General features: G+C 41.2%; 1 protein-coding gene across 1 annotated transcript in view; it reads right to left on the bottom strand.

Moving 5' to 3' along the window:
* Positions 1-12,935, bottom strand: part of dab1a (DAB adaptor protein 1a) — a 330,333-nt gene extending 317,398 nt beyond the window's left edge. Inside the window, exons 1-3 of the mRNA XM_074636001.1 lie at positions 12,755-12,935; positions 8,511-8,625; positions 7,422-7,531 (exon numbers count right to left, since the gene is read on the bottom strand). The gene's annotated coding sequence lies outside the window, so the exon portion shown is untranslated. The remainder of the gene's footprint in view (positions 1-7,421; positions 7,532-8,510; positions 8,626-12,754) is intronic.
* Between the last annotated feature and the right edge of the window lie 1,034 nt (positions 12,936-13,969).

The following is a 13,969-nucleotide window of genomic DNA, read 5'->3' as shown; positions in this document are numbered from 1 at the left end:
AAAGGCATAAAAATATGCCCAACTTCTGAGTAAGTCAGTGTTTTGATATCTTACGCAACTTGCCGTAAGAAAGCAGTCTAAAAGATATTTAGATCAAGAAATATTTTAGTAAATAACTACAACTAGTAATCTGACCAACCACTCACCGCCAACTGAACATGTATTGAGCTTCAGAGCCCCGTCCATGCTCTGAAAAATCAGCTTCACCCAACTGAAAGGTTGCTGCTGCTGTCTGAAATAGAGCAACACCACATCAACCACTTCTCTCTGCATGTTGCCTCTTGATGAAGTGATGAAGACATCTAGTTAACTCTCTTTTTATCTTCACTCAGGAACGAATACACTTGCAGGTTGACTCTGGCTGCTCTGTTCACAGCGGGGATCTAATATAATGAATACACATGTCCAAAAACTATGCCTGCATGCACGCAACTTGTCAATTTTGCTTTCATCAGCTCAGTTCAAAGACTGAATTGATTGAATCTCTGCACTTTTCGAGCCGATGCCGGTTCTCCGAACTTCCTCTAACATCCACTGCAAGGCCTACGGCAGACAAACTGAAAACCTACTGTTGCTTTTTCCCCCTCTTTCTTCCTCTTCTCTGGGATGAATCACAGAGTCCGATGGGAGTTTAGCCAAAACTACACAGGCAGAGCAGAAAACACATACACACAGTAACACACTGCAGTGCTCTAAGCAAACAGATGATGCTGCCAAAGAGAGGTGTTGCTCCTGCTAACTCTGTCAGCCCAACAAGGTCAACATTCAAAACACAGGCAGAGTGTGTGTGTGTGTGTGTGGGGGAGTGTTTGTGTTGAGTGCGTTAATAACATAGGAGACCTTGACATCCACTTTCTGATTTTTCATACCCAGCTGGGGCGGATCTCCTGCATCCTGGTCACCCTGTTGCCGTGCCGACATCCTGCCAACACCCCCGTCAATCACACTGACCCAGCCCACCCTCCGGCCTTCACACACACAAATTACAGCACCTCTTTGCCCACCTTCTCCCTCCAGCGTACCTCCCTCCCTCACCTGCCGCTAAGGTCAACAGGAGCCATAATGTCAGCAGCCCGGCTGGCGTCATGGTAACAGTTTACCCGGCGATGGCGTCACCGAAGGACAAACAGTCACATTGTATCAACGTAGCCGTCCTGACCTATTCAAAACTTTATTTCATGCATGCATTACATTTAAGGTTATCAGCTCTCACACGATCTGATGTGACACTCGCAGGTTCAATGTGACGCTTTAATGCTTTAACGTAAATTGGAAATGACACGAGTTATCGGTCATTTTAATGGTTATGCTCCAAACAGACTGTGTAATTTATGTGTGGCATATCACCAGGGTAGCCAGTAACAACTGTAGGTCGACTAGGTCGTTCCACCTTCCCTGACACAAGGATAGACTGCAGCCAATTACAGCCTGTTGTGACGCTGAATAAGCCCTCACTCCCAGGTCTATGCACTTAACACCTGTTGCACAGCTGACTTAGTTTGACCTACATCCATTCCCCCTACACAGTTCCTATAATGACCAATTAACATATTATATTATTAACTCATTAACCACAGGAACCACAGACATCTTGCATGCCCGACCAAGAGTAAGCCTATCAAAATAATTACTATATCGACTTATCGACGACATACGGACATGACCTCAATCATTTTTGCTGACCTTGATATTGCTCATTGTATTTACATGCGTGTTTGTCACCAACATTTTAGCCAACATGATGTCAGAATAAACAGCAGGGTTTTCCTCAACCATTGTAAGACTTGGACATTGCACATTTTTGTTAACAGAGCCCAAGAGTCCATTTTATTTATTGTTCAGGCTGTGTGATTATATTTTATTTACGTTTTATTTATTTATAATACTTAAATATTATTTATGTCTGAATATTCTTAAGAATTAAAAGTTCATTGCTCTTTTAAAAGGGTGTAACTGTAAAGTTAACGCAAATTTGTTTTAACGGCACAAATTTTCTAAAAGCATTAAAGCAACTTGCAATTTTTAGGGCTCAAATTTAAAGCTAGAGTGAAGATACTGGCACCATATGAAACTAGAAAACCTAATGAATCAATTGATACTAACCATTTCATACTAACTTGTCGTGAAGGAGGTTAAATAACGCTCCAAACATAAGCTCAATTTTGGCGAGGAAAAACTGGCATGGCCATTTTCAAAGGGGTCCCTTGACCTCTGACCTCCAGATATGTGAATGTAAATGGGTTCTATGGGTACCCACGAGTCTCCCCTTTACAGACATGCCCACTTTATGATAATCACATGCAGTTTTGGGGCAAGTCATAGTCAAGTCAGCACACTGACACACTGACAGCTGTTGTTGCTTGTTGGGCTGCAGTTTGCCATGTTATGATTTGAGCATATGTTTTATGCTAAATGCAGTACCTGTGAGGGTTTCTGGACAATATTTGTCATTGTTTTGTGTTGTTAATTGATTTGCACTAATAAATATATGCATACATTTGCATAAAGCAGCATATTTGCCCACTCATGTTGAAAAGAGTGTTAAATACTTGATAAACCTCACGTTAAGGAACATTTTGAACAGATAAAAAAGGTGCGATTAATTAATTAATTTGCAATTAATCTCGATTAACTATGGACAGTTGGTTATCGTGACAGGCCGAACCAAGAGCAAACAATACCTGTACATTTACTACTGACAGAGACTCAGGAATACTTTGCATGTGCCCTACATTTTAAACCAACTGTTAAACCCTTTTTGAACCCGATATAACCCCGAGCCACCTTACACAACTCCACAGTGTTGATTTTCAAAAAGGCCATGAGCTGTAGTTTCCTCCACACCCTTCAAAAGGATTTAACATCAACACATCGGTGAACATGCAGTATTAACTAGACATCTTGGTATCAAACATGTTGCCTCAAACTACAATGACCTGGCGCTCTTCTATCTTTCAGAGCACACTTAGCTTATGATAGCATTTTTTTCTTTGGTGAAAAAGACTTTATAGACACAGATATGCACGAAATTGAGAATGCTGTGCTCTGAACTTGGCAGTCTGTATATCTAAATCTAGTAATAAAAGGTGGGCGGCTGATAACTTCATTTCTGCAGCAGCTTGTGATGCGCACAAGCCTACGGCTATTGGTATTGACCTTTCATTCTTTTGGGTTGTTTGGATTGACAATGCACCGCAGAAAACAAACAGTGAACTCCATTCCTCTTGCAGAAATAAATTATGGGAGTAGATTAACCTCATCTCATTGTGCTGCTTGCATGCTGGGCCGTACATCTCTCCCGGTCTAGTGGGCTCCTTTTTATCCCGTTGTTTTTATGTCCGTTTGTCCATCTGTCTGTTTCTCACTTGTTTTCAGGAGGAGTGGAGAGGAAGGCATCAAGTAAAAGTTGAGCCAACTCTGAGCCAGACATTAATAATTGAGGAGGGCAGGAGGGGAGAGAATAGCTCCTGCAATATTCATATGTCATATTGACTTGACTGCCAGCCACTCGCCCATGCACCCAGTCCTTATGAAGTCTCACAGATGAATGCAATACTGCGTCCTCCCTCCTCGTCCTCCTACATCTCCCTTTCCTTACATCGGTACATTTTCCCATCTTCCATCCATATGCCATCTCCTTTTTTCCTGCACTCTCTCCTTCACTCTGCCATCTCGTCTTCTGTCCCCTTCTCCTTCCCACTTCTTTTCATCCCCTTCTCATCTGCTGCCATCTCTCAGAAGAGTATGGCATGCCCATGGGCCAAATTCAATTATAGACCAAATTAAAGAGATGCTTCTCAACTCCCTCAACAGACAAAAGAACACACGCATGCACCCGACACGCCGAAGGGTTACAAGCACACATGCACACACATAGAGGCAAACAGATATTCACACTCCGCCGCAGCCTCTGCAGTGTGCAAAAAGAAATCAACACAAATCATTGAAGAGAAAATGAACAAACTGTAATTTCTCAAGTTTCTAAGTCCTTGAGTTTTACATCACTGACAGAGCTTTCCCACTGTTGCTCACTAAAAACCTGCCCTTTCTGCCTCTTCATCTCTCCAGGCCCCAGATGCAGTCTTTAATTAACCATAGTAATGGTAACATAGCTGTGAATAAGTAGCCAGCCGCCTGACTGGTCCAAATCTGGGAGGACAATCTGATGAATTAGACAGTAAAGCGGGGAGAACCATCGTTAGCACCGGCCTCTGCATTTTAGCATCAGCCGTAAAATATCAAATCCTCAGAAAGAGTTGGAGTGTTTCTGGGGTCAACCAATTATCGAGCGCTGCAGGCTACACTGGCTGCCTTTCAACGTGATTAGATCTGAACCCACCAGAGGACATCCGGTCCACTTGTTCTCTTGTACAGAGAGCTGAGATTAAAAAGCTCAAAATGAAATAAAAAAAAATATATACTTTTTTTTTAATGTTGTGAATTCAACGTCTGCTGCTCTTAGCAGGAGAAAAAGAGGGCGAGCTGGACAAAGGGGAAAGAGGGATTTGATGAGAGGAGAGTCCCCTGCATCTTCCAAAAAACAGCCCCGGGCTCAAAGCGAGAACCAAGAGAGAGAGGAGATGTAAAATAATACCGCTGCTGTTGTTAAAACTACAGCATCAATTTAGGTGATTTCCATGTTTTCACTTGAAGGTCTTTAATAAGCAGAACAATTGTTGTGACCTCTGGGCTAATAAAATCCACTCAAAACCCATAATACCATTTGTAAAAATGCATAAATTGAAAACGAGACCACAGCGTAACATTCCTAAAAAAAAAAAAAAGACTTTTTAATAATGCAGGATTTTTTTTTGTAATAGAACACTGGAAAGAAAAAAAATGAACTGCATGTAAACATGTTGTTCCCTCATGTGCAAGAAACACGACAACAAGATTCAAAGCTTATAACTCCTGGGGGACTGCGCCATGACCTTGGTGTTAATGCACGTGTAGGGGGAAGACGCCTCAAGTCTGCATGGGTGTGTGTTGGAACATGGCAGGGAGTGGTGGTGGGTGGCAGGTGTTGCAGCACGTCACCTCTGCTCTCCCTGAGGATAAAGTAATAATAATTCCCCAGCAAGCTGAATAGATACCGCCTGAGGGTTCAAACAATACATGGGAACAACAAACACACACACCGACTTGAAAGAGCCATAAACCACCAGCCGCCCACACCGTCCTCACTGAACCAGGCCTGTACCATTACTCTGCACCAACACCCAGTTAATCACACGCATACACACAATATCAATTTGTGGAGCACAGCGCAGTAATAAATATGTAAATAACCTCACAGTTTGTGCCTGTATGTATGTGCACGTGTGTGCTGGAGGAAACAAATAGTACCCACAAGGAGAGTAGGTGTAAGCATTTATGTCATCCTGTGTTGAGAGGTTCACACAAAAAAAAACTCACAAAATGACCTATCCATGACAGGAAGTGTGTACAGATGGATCAACAAATACAAATGGATCAATTGGAAAATAGTGCATCCACCAACCCTTACACACACACACACACACACAATCCATGACTGTGACAGTGGGATGGGAGAGTCTGTCATTGTCCTGTAAGGGGATATCGGAGCTGATGTTGGCGACTTATCCACACTCTTCGTAATCCATTGTGTGTGTGTGTGGGTGTTGGTGCGCGTGTGTGCGTGTGTGTGCAGCCGACCAGGCCTGGTGTTGTTGATAAGAGCTGAGGGCTTAGTCCTCAGTCACAGGGACACACTCAGAGCATTAATGAGCCCACAGCACAGAGGAGAACCTCTGCCAAAAAGGTCTTTATCAGCCACTAGGAGCCTGTGTGTGTGTGTGTGTGTGTGTGTGTGTGTGTGTGTGTGTGTGTGTGTGTGTGTGTGTGTGTGTGTGTGTGTGTGTGTGTGTGTGTGTGTGAGTGAGACAGTGAGAAAGTCTGTGGGTCTGCATGGGTTTTTTTTTTTTTTTTACATTCCACTGTATTTTCAGAAAAAGTATTCATGATCAAACGCTCTCTCCTTACACACACACACACACACACGCCTTGGTGGTAGTGCCTGAAGGCGAGCCTGCAGGTTGAGATGCAACACAGCAGTTCTGTCTGAGAGGACACATCCATCACACAGACAGCTTTAACTCAGTGTGTATGTGAGAGACAGAGAGTGCGTGATGTCAGAAGTTAGTTAGCTGGGTAACAGGGTGATTTTTTGTTAACGGAGCTACACCAAAGCCAAGCAACGAGGTGATTGAATGACAGACTATTATATTGGTTGTCAACATGACGTGGTGGGTAAATGTCAGAAACAAAAATGGAGACATGGACAGACTGACAAGAGGAGAGAGGAGGTAGGGCGACGGAGAGGAAATGTCTGCATGTCCGTCTGCAGCAGACTGTTGCCAAAGAAAGTATATTGCTAAGAAGTTAAAGTCAATTGTTCAGTCTGTTGCAACGCCAGCGCCCCTCCGCCATTTAGAACTGAAAGCGACTACCGGACGCCAGCAAGACGTCCGCCTACAAAGTGCTGTACAAAAGTAAAACAATATTATTTATATTCTATTGTCATATATTTAATGTCTCTATAGAAATGTCCTGTGTTGAACAATAAAATATTATAAATATGCATACTATTTTAACTATTTACTCAGCCTACTTATTTATTCATTAAACTTTTTTGCCCAGCTGTTTCCCAGAGGAGCATAAAGTGAGCGATGGACATAAATGGAAATTAGAAAAAATCCAGGATCTCCAAAATCAATGAACAACAGACCATGGATGTTTAAGAGGCTGTGTCCTGTGCTTTTTCCCTGCGTGTTAGTAAATAGCCTAACATTACAATTACGTTAAATTATGTTCATTACGTGCGTGATAATACTGGCTGATAGCCGGTTGTTTGGGAACAGAGACGTTAATACATCCACCACGGTACAGGCTTACAGCATACAGCCAATGGGTGTAATATAAGATAGTAAAAGTGATAAATTACAGCCAATATATCTATTATTACAGCCGCATACAGCTAGCAGGAAGCCGGCAGAACCGGATATGTCATATGAGTGTGCAGGGTGGTGCAGTCCTGTGGGTCTGATGCACGTTCATTATGCCAAGGAAAATAACTCTGGATTCAGCTATTAGTTCATTTTACAACTTTTAGGACATGATGATGTGTTCATAGTGGGAAGTTGATTTACAGATGTCTCTTTGTACATCCATGGCCATGGACTCAAAGGCATTTTCAGTCCAAAATGGCGGCAGCGCTATCTAGAGGCTGTTGTCAAAAAAGCACCGAAGTTTCAGCCCTCTGCTTCTCTACTCTTTGCTGTTACACGTAACACAAGGACAATCATTCTAGTCCCACAGCTCTCATACACACACCGAGTACAAGAACAGGTGACGTGCACTTCAAAGTGTGTACACAAAGCCAGCAGAAAGAACACACTCACCTATGTGCGACAAAACACAGTTGTCAACTCCCAACTTTTTGATGAATGGCTTTTCTTCCACTCTCCCTCTGATTTGTCATGTTTCAGTAACCAGGAGGCATTGCTTTCATCTGAGAAAGGTACAAAGCAGAGGGAGGAATGATGGAGGCATCAGGAGGTGTGAGCACCTGAATTTTGCTCATCATTTTACTTTTGAATTATTAAATAGAATCAACAAATCAAACAAGAGGCTGCATCAATCAGGCAAGTCATCCAATACAGAGAGATGAAAGGGGACCAGGCAGAGTGAAAGTGGAAAGTGGGTTTGAAGTATTCCAGGTTTAGGACTGTGCATCAAGAATTTATGGGATCTAAGTGATGCTGGTTTGAGATTAGAGCAGGGGAGGGGTTCATTCAGCTGCAGAGTGATACTGGAGCCTGGCGGGGGGGAAACTGCTGAGTTGTGTATACCATTTGACAGTGGGGTGTGTTTCTCAGTTATAAGCACACATACACAGGAGGAGGAGGAAGCAGAATAGTGGGGGGTAGACAACATTATTATTGATTAGGGGTGGAAATCACCGAAGGCCTCACGATACGATATTATCACGATACGATCTTATTGTGATTTTAAACATTTTGCGATAAGATACATTGCGATTTCTTACCTTTATTCAACTGCAAATTATGCAGTTTGTCAACATCGGTTTTATGTAAAAAGATATAAAAAGATTTTCACTCTATTCATCTCAGAGTTTTCCTTCACATATCCTGAGGTCAGAGGTCAAGGGACCCCTTTGAAAATAGCCATGCCAGTTTTTCCTCACCAATGTTTAGCCTAACTTTGGAGCGTTATTTAGCGTTCTTCCCGCCAAGCTACATGACATAGTTAGTACCAATCGAATCCTTAGGTTTTATAGTTTCATAGGATACCAGTATCTTCACTCTAGACGGAATAGCAGCCAGTTAATAGTTTATATAATAAAAGAAGATCAATACTTGACGTCCGTGTATCGATACAATATTGCCACGCAAAATATCACAATACTATGCTGTATCGGTTGTTTCCCTCACCCCAATTATTGATAGAAGGGGCAACCTTTAGCTCACCTGGTCGAGCGTTCACCCAATATAGGCTGAGTCATTGGCGGTGGCCTGGTTCAATTCCGACCCATGCATGTCATCCCGTCTCTCTCTCTCTCCACCCTTTCCTGTCATTCTCCAGCTGCTTGAATAAAATCAATAAAAGCCCTAAAAAATAAATGAATGATAGGAAACAACTTCTACCCTTGAACCAAATCACCTTTGTTAACATGTTATGAAGTTATAGGTCATAGTGCTCTATATAATGATTACCTTATTTATTAACATTAAATTATTAAACAGCTCACAGTTCCACAATTGCAGCCATGTTTGTAACTGTAAATAAGTTACTTCTGAGTTAAACCATTTGTATAGGGGCTAGGGACTAGGGATAGGGCAATCGCAATAAAATACGCTCACAATAAGTTGATCGTGGTGAATTTCCATAATCGGGATAATCATGAATATCCTCACGAGTGACTTGAAAAAGCTGTCTAGCTTAATATCACGGTAGAGAAGTGAAAAATAGAGCAGGATTTTAAAAAAATAAAGGAATTATCATAAGAAAGAAACAGAATCAATGTCGCTATTTGTTTTATCTATCCTTTATTTATGCAGGGGTACTGTATGATTTATGATTAATATTGTTTGTTTTTCACAAAAAAGGATATTATAAATATTAAATAAATATGAATTATTAAAAAGCATAAATAAAAATGTTTGTTTTTTAACTAAATATTAGGTAAAGTTATTCCAGTACGTTTTAGTGCCATTTTAAGAGTTTTAGGCATATTTTGAATCAGGATAAAATCATGAATTGCAGTTACTTTGGCCAGAATAATCGTCCCATGCCTAATAGGGGCAAGCAAAAATTGACTTCGGGCTAGTAGATTTCTGACACAATAAGATATTTTAAGAATTAAACTGGTTATAACAGCATGAGAAGCTTACGATGGACACCTGCTCTTAAACTTAGACACAATAACCGTCAGGAGGTCCCTGCATGACTCATAAAACACCAAGATTATAAAACAGATCTTGTAGCCTGCATGCAGACAACACAAAAACACACATGCTCACATAACATGTCTCGCTCCTTAAACAGCATGTGTCTGCTTCCCAAGCCCTGGAGTAATAGCAGTCATTACCGCGCACGAGCAACATTGAGCGCACACACACACTCACTGACACATTCACACACATTGTCCAGCAGGTTATTACAGCGGCAGTGTAGCTTATTACCCAGCCTCAGCACCACTCAATTATTCAGCCTGAGTCCACGGGGATAGGAGAAGCAGCTCAGTGTGCTACTTACAACACGCCTAAGTAGGCCAAAGAGACTGAAACTAAAGTATGACACACAGACGCACCATGGCATCACCGTGAAGACCGTGGAAAACTGGGAACTCCGAGCACGGATAACACATTTTAGGAGCCGATTTAGCAATTCAAAGTGTGTGCGTGTGTGGAATGGTTGAGTCACTTTTGGTGAATGGGTAGTCACAGGAGGCCAAACATATCACTGACTGGAGGGACAATTAACAGACTAAATCTCTACTTGGCCTAATTCTGTCTTCACCTGGCTTTAACATTTTCAGTGTGTCTTTCATCAGAAAAAATGTCCTCATCACTGCCATATATTTGCCCTTCATCGCTGAGAAATCCAAGGTATTTCTCTTTTAAAAACATTTCTGTTGATCCTTCTTAATAGAAATAAAACTGGCACATCTGCAGTCATATACCTTCGCTAGATTGCCTGTATACACACGAACCACAGTGGACGATACAACCTTGCTTGATCCCCCAGTAGTTTATTAAATACTTTTACAATCTTGCAGAGAAATACAGACAGAGGAGGCAGAGGCGCCGAGCGTAAGAGAGAGTGGAGAGAGCAGATCTATTTTAGAGTGAGATTAAGCAGAGCTGTGTTGAAATAGAAGCCCTGGCCGACCGAGCCATGATCTGGGGACTTATTAAAGACTCTTATTAAAAGTTAAGGAAGGCCCTAAGAACCTTACAATAAGAGAGAGGGTGAGAGAGAATCACACAGTGGAGGGGGTGATGGGTGTGGTGGAGAAAGGATTTTAAGCTTTCCTTCCTGTTTTCATCAGCACACACACACACACACTCCATGACCATCTCCCTCCCGACTCATCTCCACTGACTCCTCCTCACTCTCCAACCAGGTCAGCTAAATAAAGTCCACAGTTTTAGCCTAATTTCTGACAGTCTAAAGACTTCACACCCAACTGCATGCATTCACACTCATCAGGCGCTATAGATTTCAGAGGAAATCCTTTTTTTTCCCGCTGTATTGCTACACAACACGCTCATTGAGCATAACACAGGCCTAGTGCAGGCTGATTTGGTTCGGTGCAGTCCTGTGTGACTGCAGAGTATCCCATAGAGAGTAGAGGGAGTGCTGTACCACCTGCTTATTGATCAGTTAAAAGATAAGGCTTGCTAGAGCTAAACATCTGATGCCAAAGGGGGTGTTTTGGCGTAGAGCTGCCTTTCTACCTTCTATGGACCCCTGGGGATGTGGATCGAAAACCGCATTGTGTTTCTGTGAGACATGACATTTAACAACCAGTAACAAAAAAAATAAAAAACTATCATATATACATTTTCCTACATTGTTTTGCCTCTCCCTCTGTCTCTAAAGACCACCCATCATCAGCGCTTTGTCCTTCAAACCAGAGCAGGCATTAAGCATAATGGAAACCATGACAACGAGACAGCGAACAGACAGCACTGCTTAAGCTGAGTGAGGATGGATGGATGGATAGATGGGGGGTTTTCTGAGAGGACCACGGAAGGGGAGGTGAACTGAGAAGGTATGTGGGAGAAGAGAAATAAGGATTCTCAACGCTAGTTTTCAACACCCTCCTCCCTTTACAGTACATGCATGTTTGAATAAGACAGACACTTAATTTTTCTTGGCAGATCTGTAGCACTTTGAGGCATAATGTGAGTCTGTGCTTTGGTTTAGTAAGAGCTCTGTGGGTGTTTCTTTACAATTTCCAAGTCTCAGCTATCAAAGTTAGTCATTAAACATGTACAGCAACCACAGAAATCAACTGGACTCAACCCAACAGAAAGCATGCAGTTATTCCCAGTCACTACGGTTTTGGCACTAAGTCTATTTTGTGTGAACCTGAGCTAACAGCATGTAGAGGCTGGCATTAAGATTTCCTCAGATGTTATGCTGGTTTCCCCCGGCAGTAAGCTGGAATTATAATGTCAAATTTAAAACAAACGTCACAGAAACAAACGTACAAGGATTAATGTGAAATTATTGTAATTTATTCCAGGCTTAATCCCTTATAATATCCCTGGTAAGTAGCTGTAAGCAGGCAGGCAGATACATCAGTCTCCCATACACACACATGCATACAGAGATGCCTAGCGCACGACCCTTTTCCATGAGTAACCACCACTAGGAACAGCAGGGAAGAAGTATTCAGATATTATACTTCAGTAAAAGTCCTGCATTCAAGTAAAAGTACAAAAGTGTCAGCATCAAATATACTTAAAGTACCAAAAGTAAAAGGACTCATTATACAAAATAGCCCATTTCAGCCTCATATATATTATATTACTGGATTATAATTATTGATGCATTAATGTATTCATCACTTTAATGTTGTAGCTGGTAAAGGTAGAGCTCATTTTAATTACTTTATATATTGCTGGGCAGTTTAACCTATAATAATATATCAGAATGTATTAGTTGACTTATATTTTGTATTAATAATCTGCAAAGTAACTAAACGGTCAAATAGATGTAGGGGAGTAAAAAGTACTATATTTGCCTCCAAATTGTAGTTGAGTGTTAATTATTAATATAAAGTAGCATAAAATGGAAATACTCAAGTAAAATACAAGTACCTCAAAATTGTACTAAAGTACAGAACGTTACTTGAGTAAATGTATTTAGTTACAGATCCACCACTGATTAGGAATAGTTGTTACTTTCTTGATCAGACATTTTAACCTAATAAACAATCATTTGTATCATGTTTAGTTTTAGTTTAGTTAGTCTAATAAACTAGAACTTGTGGCATGTTTTAACTAACTAACTTAGCTAACTAACTGCTGCTTGTAGGATTGTTTTAACATGTTTAGTTAGTATAATAAACTACAACCAGTAGCATGTTCTCATCAAACTCGTTTCTACCTCAGTGAGTCATCATCCTTTTAGCATTTCCTCTCGTAGATATGAAACACAGTCTTTTTTAAATGTCCTTCAAATAAAGCACAAATCTTACCTTTGGTTTGTCCAAGTAATGTCTCAATCTGGTCCCAAAGCAGTGGTGGGCTCATAGTTGCTTCCTTGTTTACTAGTGTTATTGTGCAGAGGCCTGTACTACGAAGCAGGACTTGCGGTTATCGAGGTAACTTCAGGGTTAACTCTTCAGGGTTTTCCGTACTACGAAGCTGGTTCACTTCTTACCAGGGTAACTTGTGCTGAACGGCTAACCTGCTCCGGAGCTCGTTATGTTCCAGATCAGAGATCAACTCGTATGAAAGCACCTCCTACTGACCAATCAGAGCTCAGTGCGGTGATTGTATGATCATATCACACACATATGAAGAAGTTTAAATCATAATCCAGGTAAAAACAACACAGTTTAAACTGACAAATGCAAGAAGGACAGTTGGATTTATGCTGTGGGTGTTTACCGCTTTGAATTATATTTTTATATTTATTTATTTTGACTTGCTCTTGAGTCCGTTTCACACCGTCAGAGAGGAGGAAGCAGCTGAAAGGATGTTTAAATAGTCATAGATGCTGAGCAATACCTGCAGGTTTGAAATAGGTGTAATCCATTCCTCTATTACACTCTTTAAAGCTATTTATATTTAGACGATTATATTTGACTTTTAAGTGTTCCGTTAAATTAATAAGTCTGTTAATTTACGCATTCACACTGGAGTTTTTTCTTTTTCCAGCTGTTCTTCCTGCTTTTGGCAGCTTCAACTGTGTTACTTTTAGTCTGGATTAAGTGTTTAACTTCTTTGTATTTGTCTAATATAGTTTGCTCTTCCTTTGTTAAATGCGCCGCTCTGTCTGTCAGTAGTCTTGTCCATGTCTGTGATTGGTCAGATGCTGCAAACACCTCCTCGTTCATGTGAACGCGCTCATAACCAGACTGAGAAAACCCTGGGTTGACTTACCGAGTTGATAACCAGCTTCGTAGTACAGTTTAGCGAGATCTCGTTTGTTAGGTTAAGTGAAGCCAAATAACGAGAAGATACCCTGGGTATGTTGAACTCGCTTCGTAGTACAGGCCTCTGATCATAGTTGGAAGACACAACACACCCAAGGTGAACTCAGGTGTATACTCACAGGTGTTTCCCTGATTTGCCTCCTTAGACCTCCTCTGTCCTCTCAGGACTGTGTGGGTGTGTTCAGACCCTCCCACCTGATTTTTTAAAACAATATTTTTATTGAATTTTACATATAGACATATAAACATATA

This window comes from Sebastes fasciatus, chromosome 5 (assembly GCF_043250625.1).
Source record: "Sebastes fasciatus isolate fSebFas1 chromosome 5, fSebFas1.pri, whole genome shotgun sequence".
NCBI classification, from domain to species: Eukaryota; Metazoa; Chordata; class Actinopteri; order Perciformes; family Sebastidae; genus Sebastes; species Sebastes fasciatus.
The sequence above is the reverse complement of the archived record's forward strand: the minus strand, read 5'-3'. Positions and strand labels throughout refer to the sequence as shown.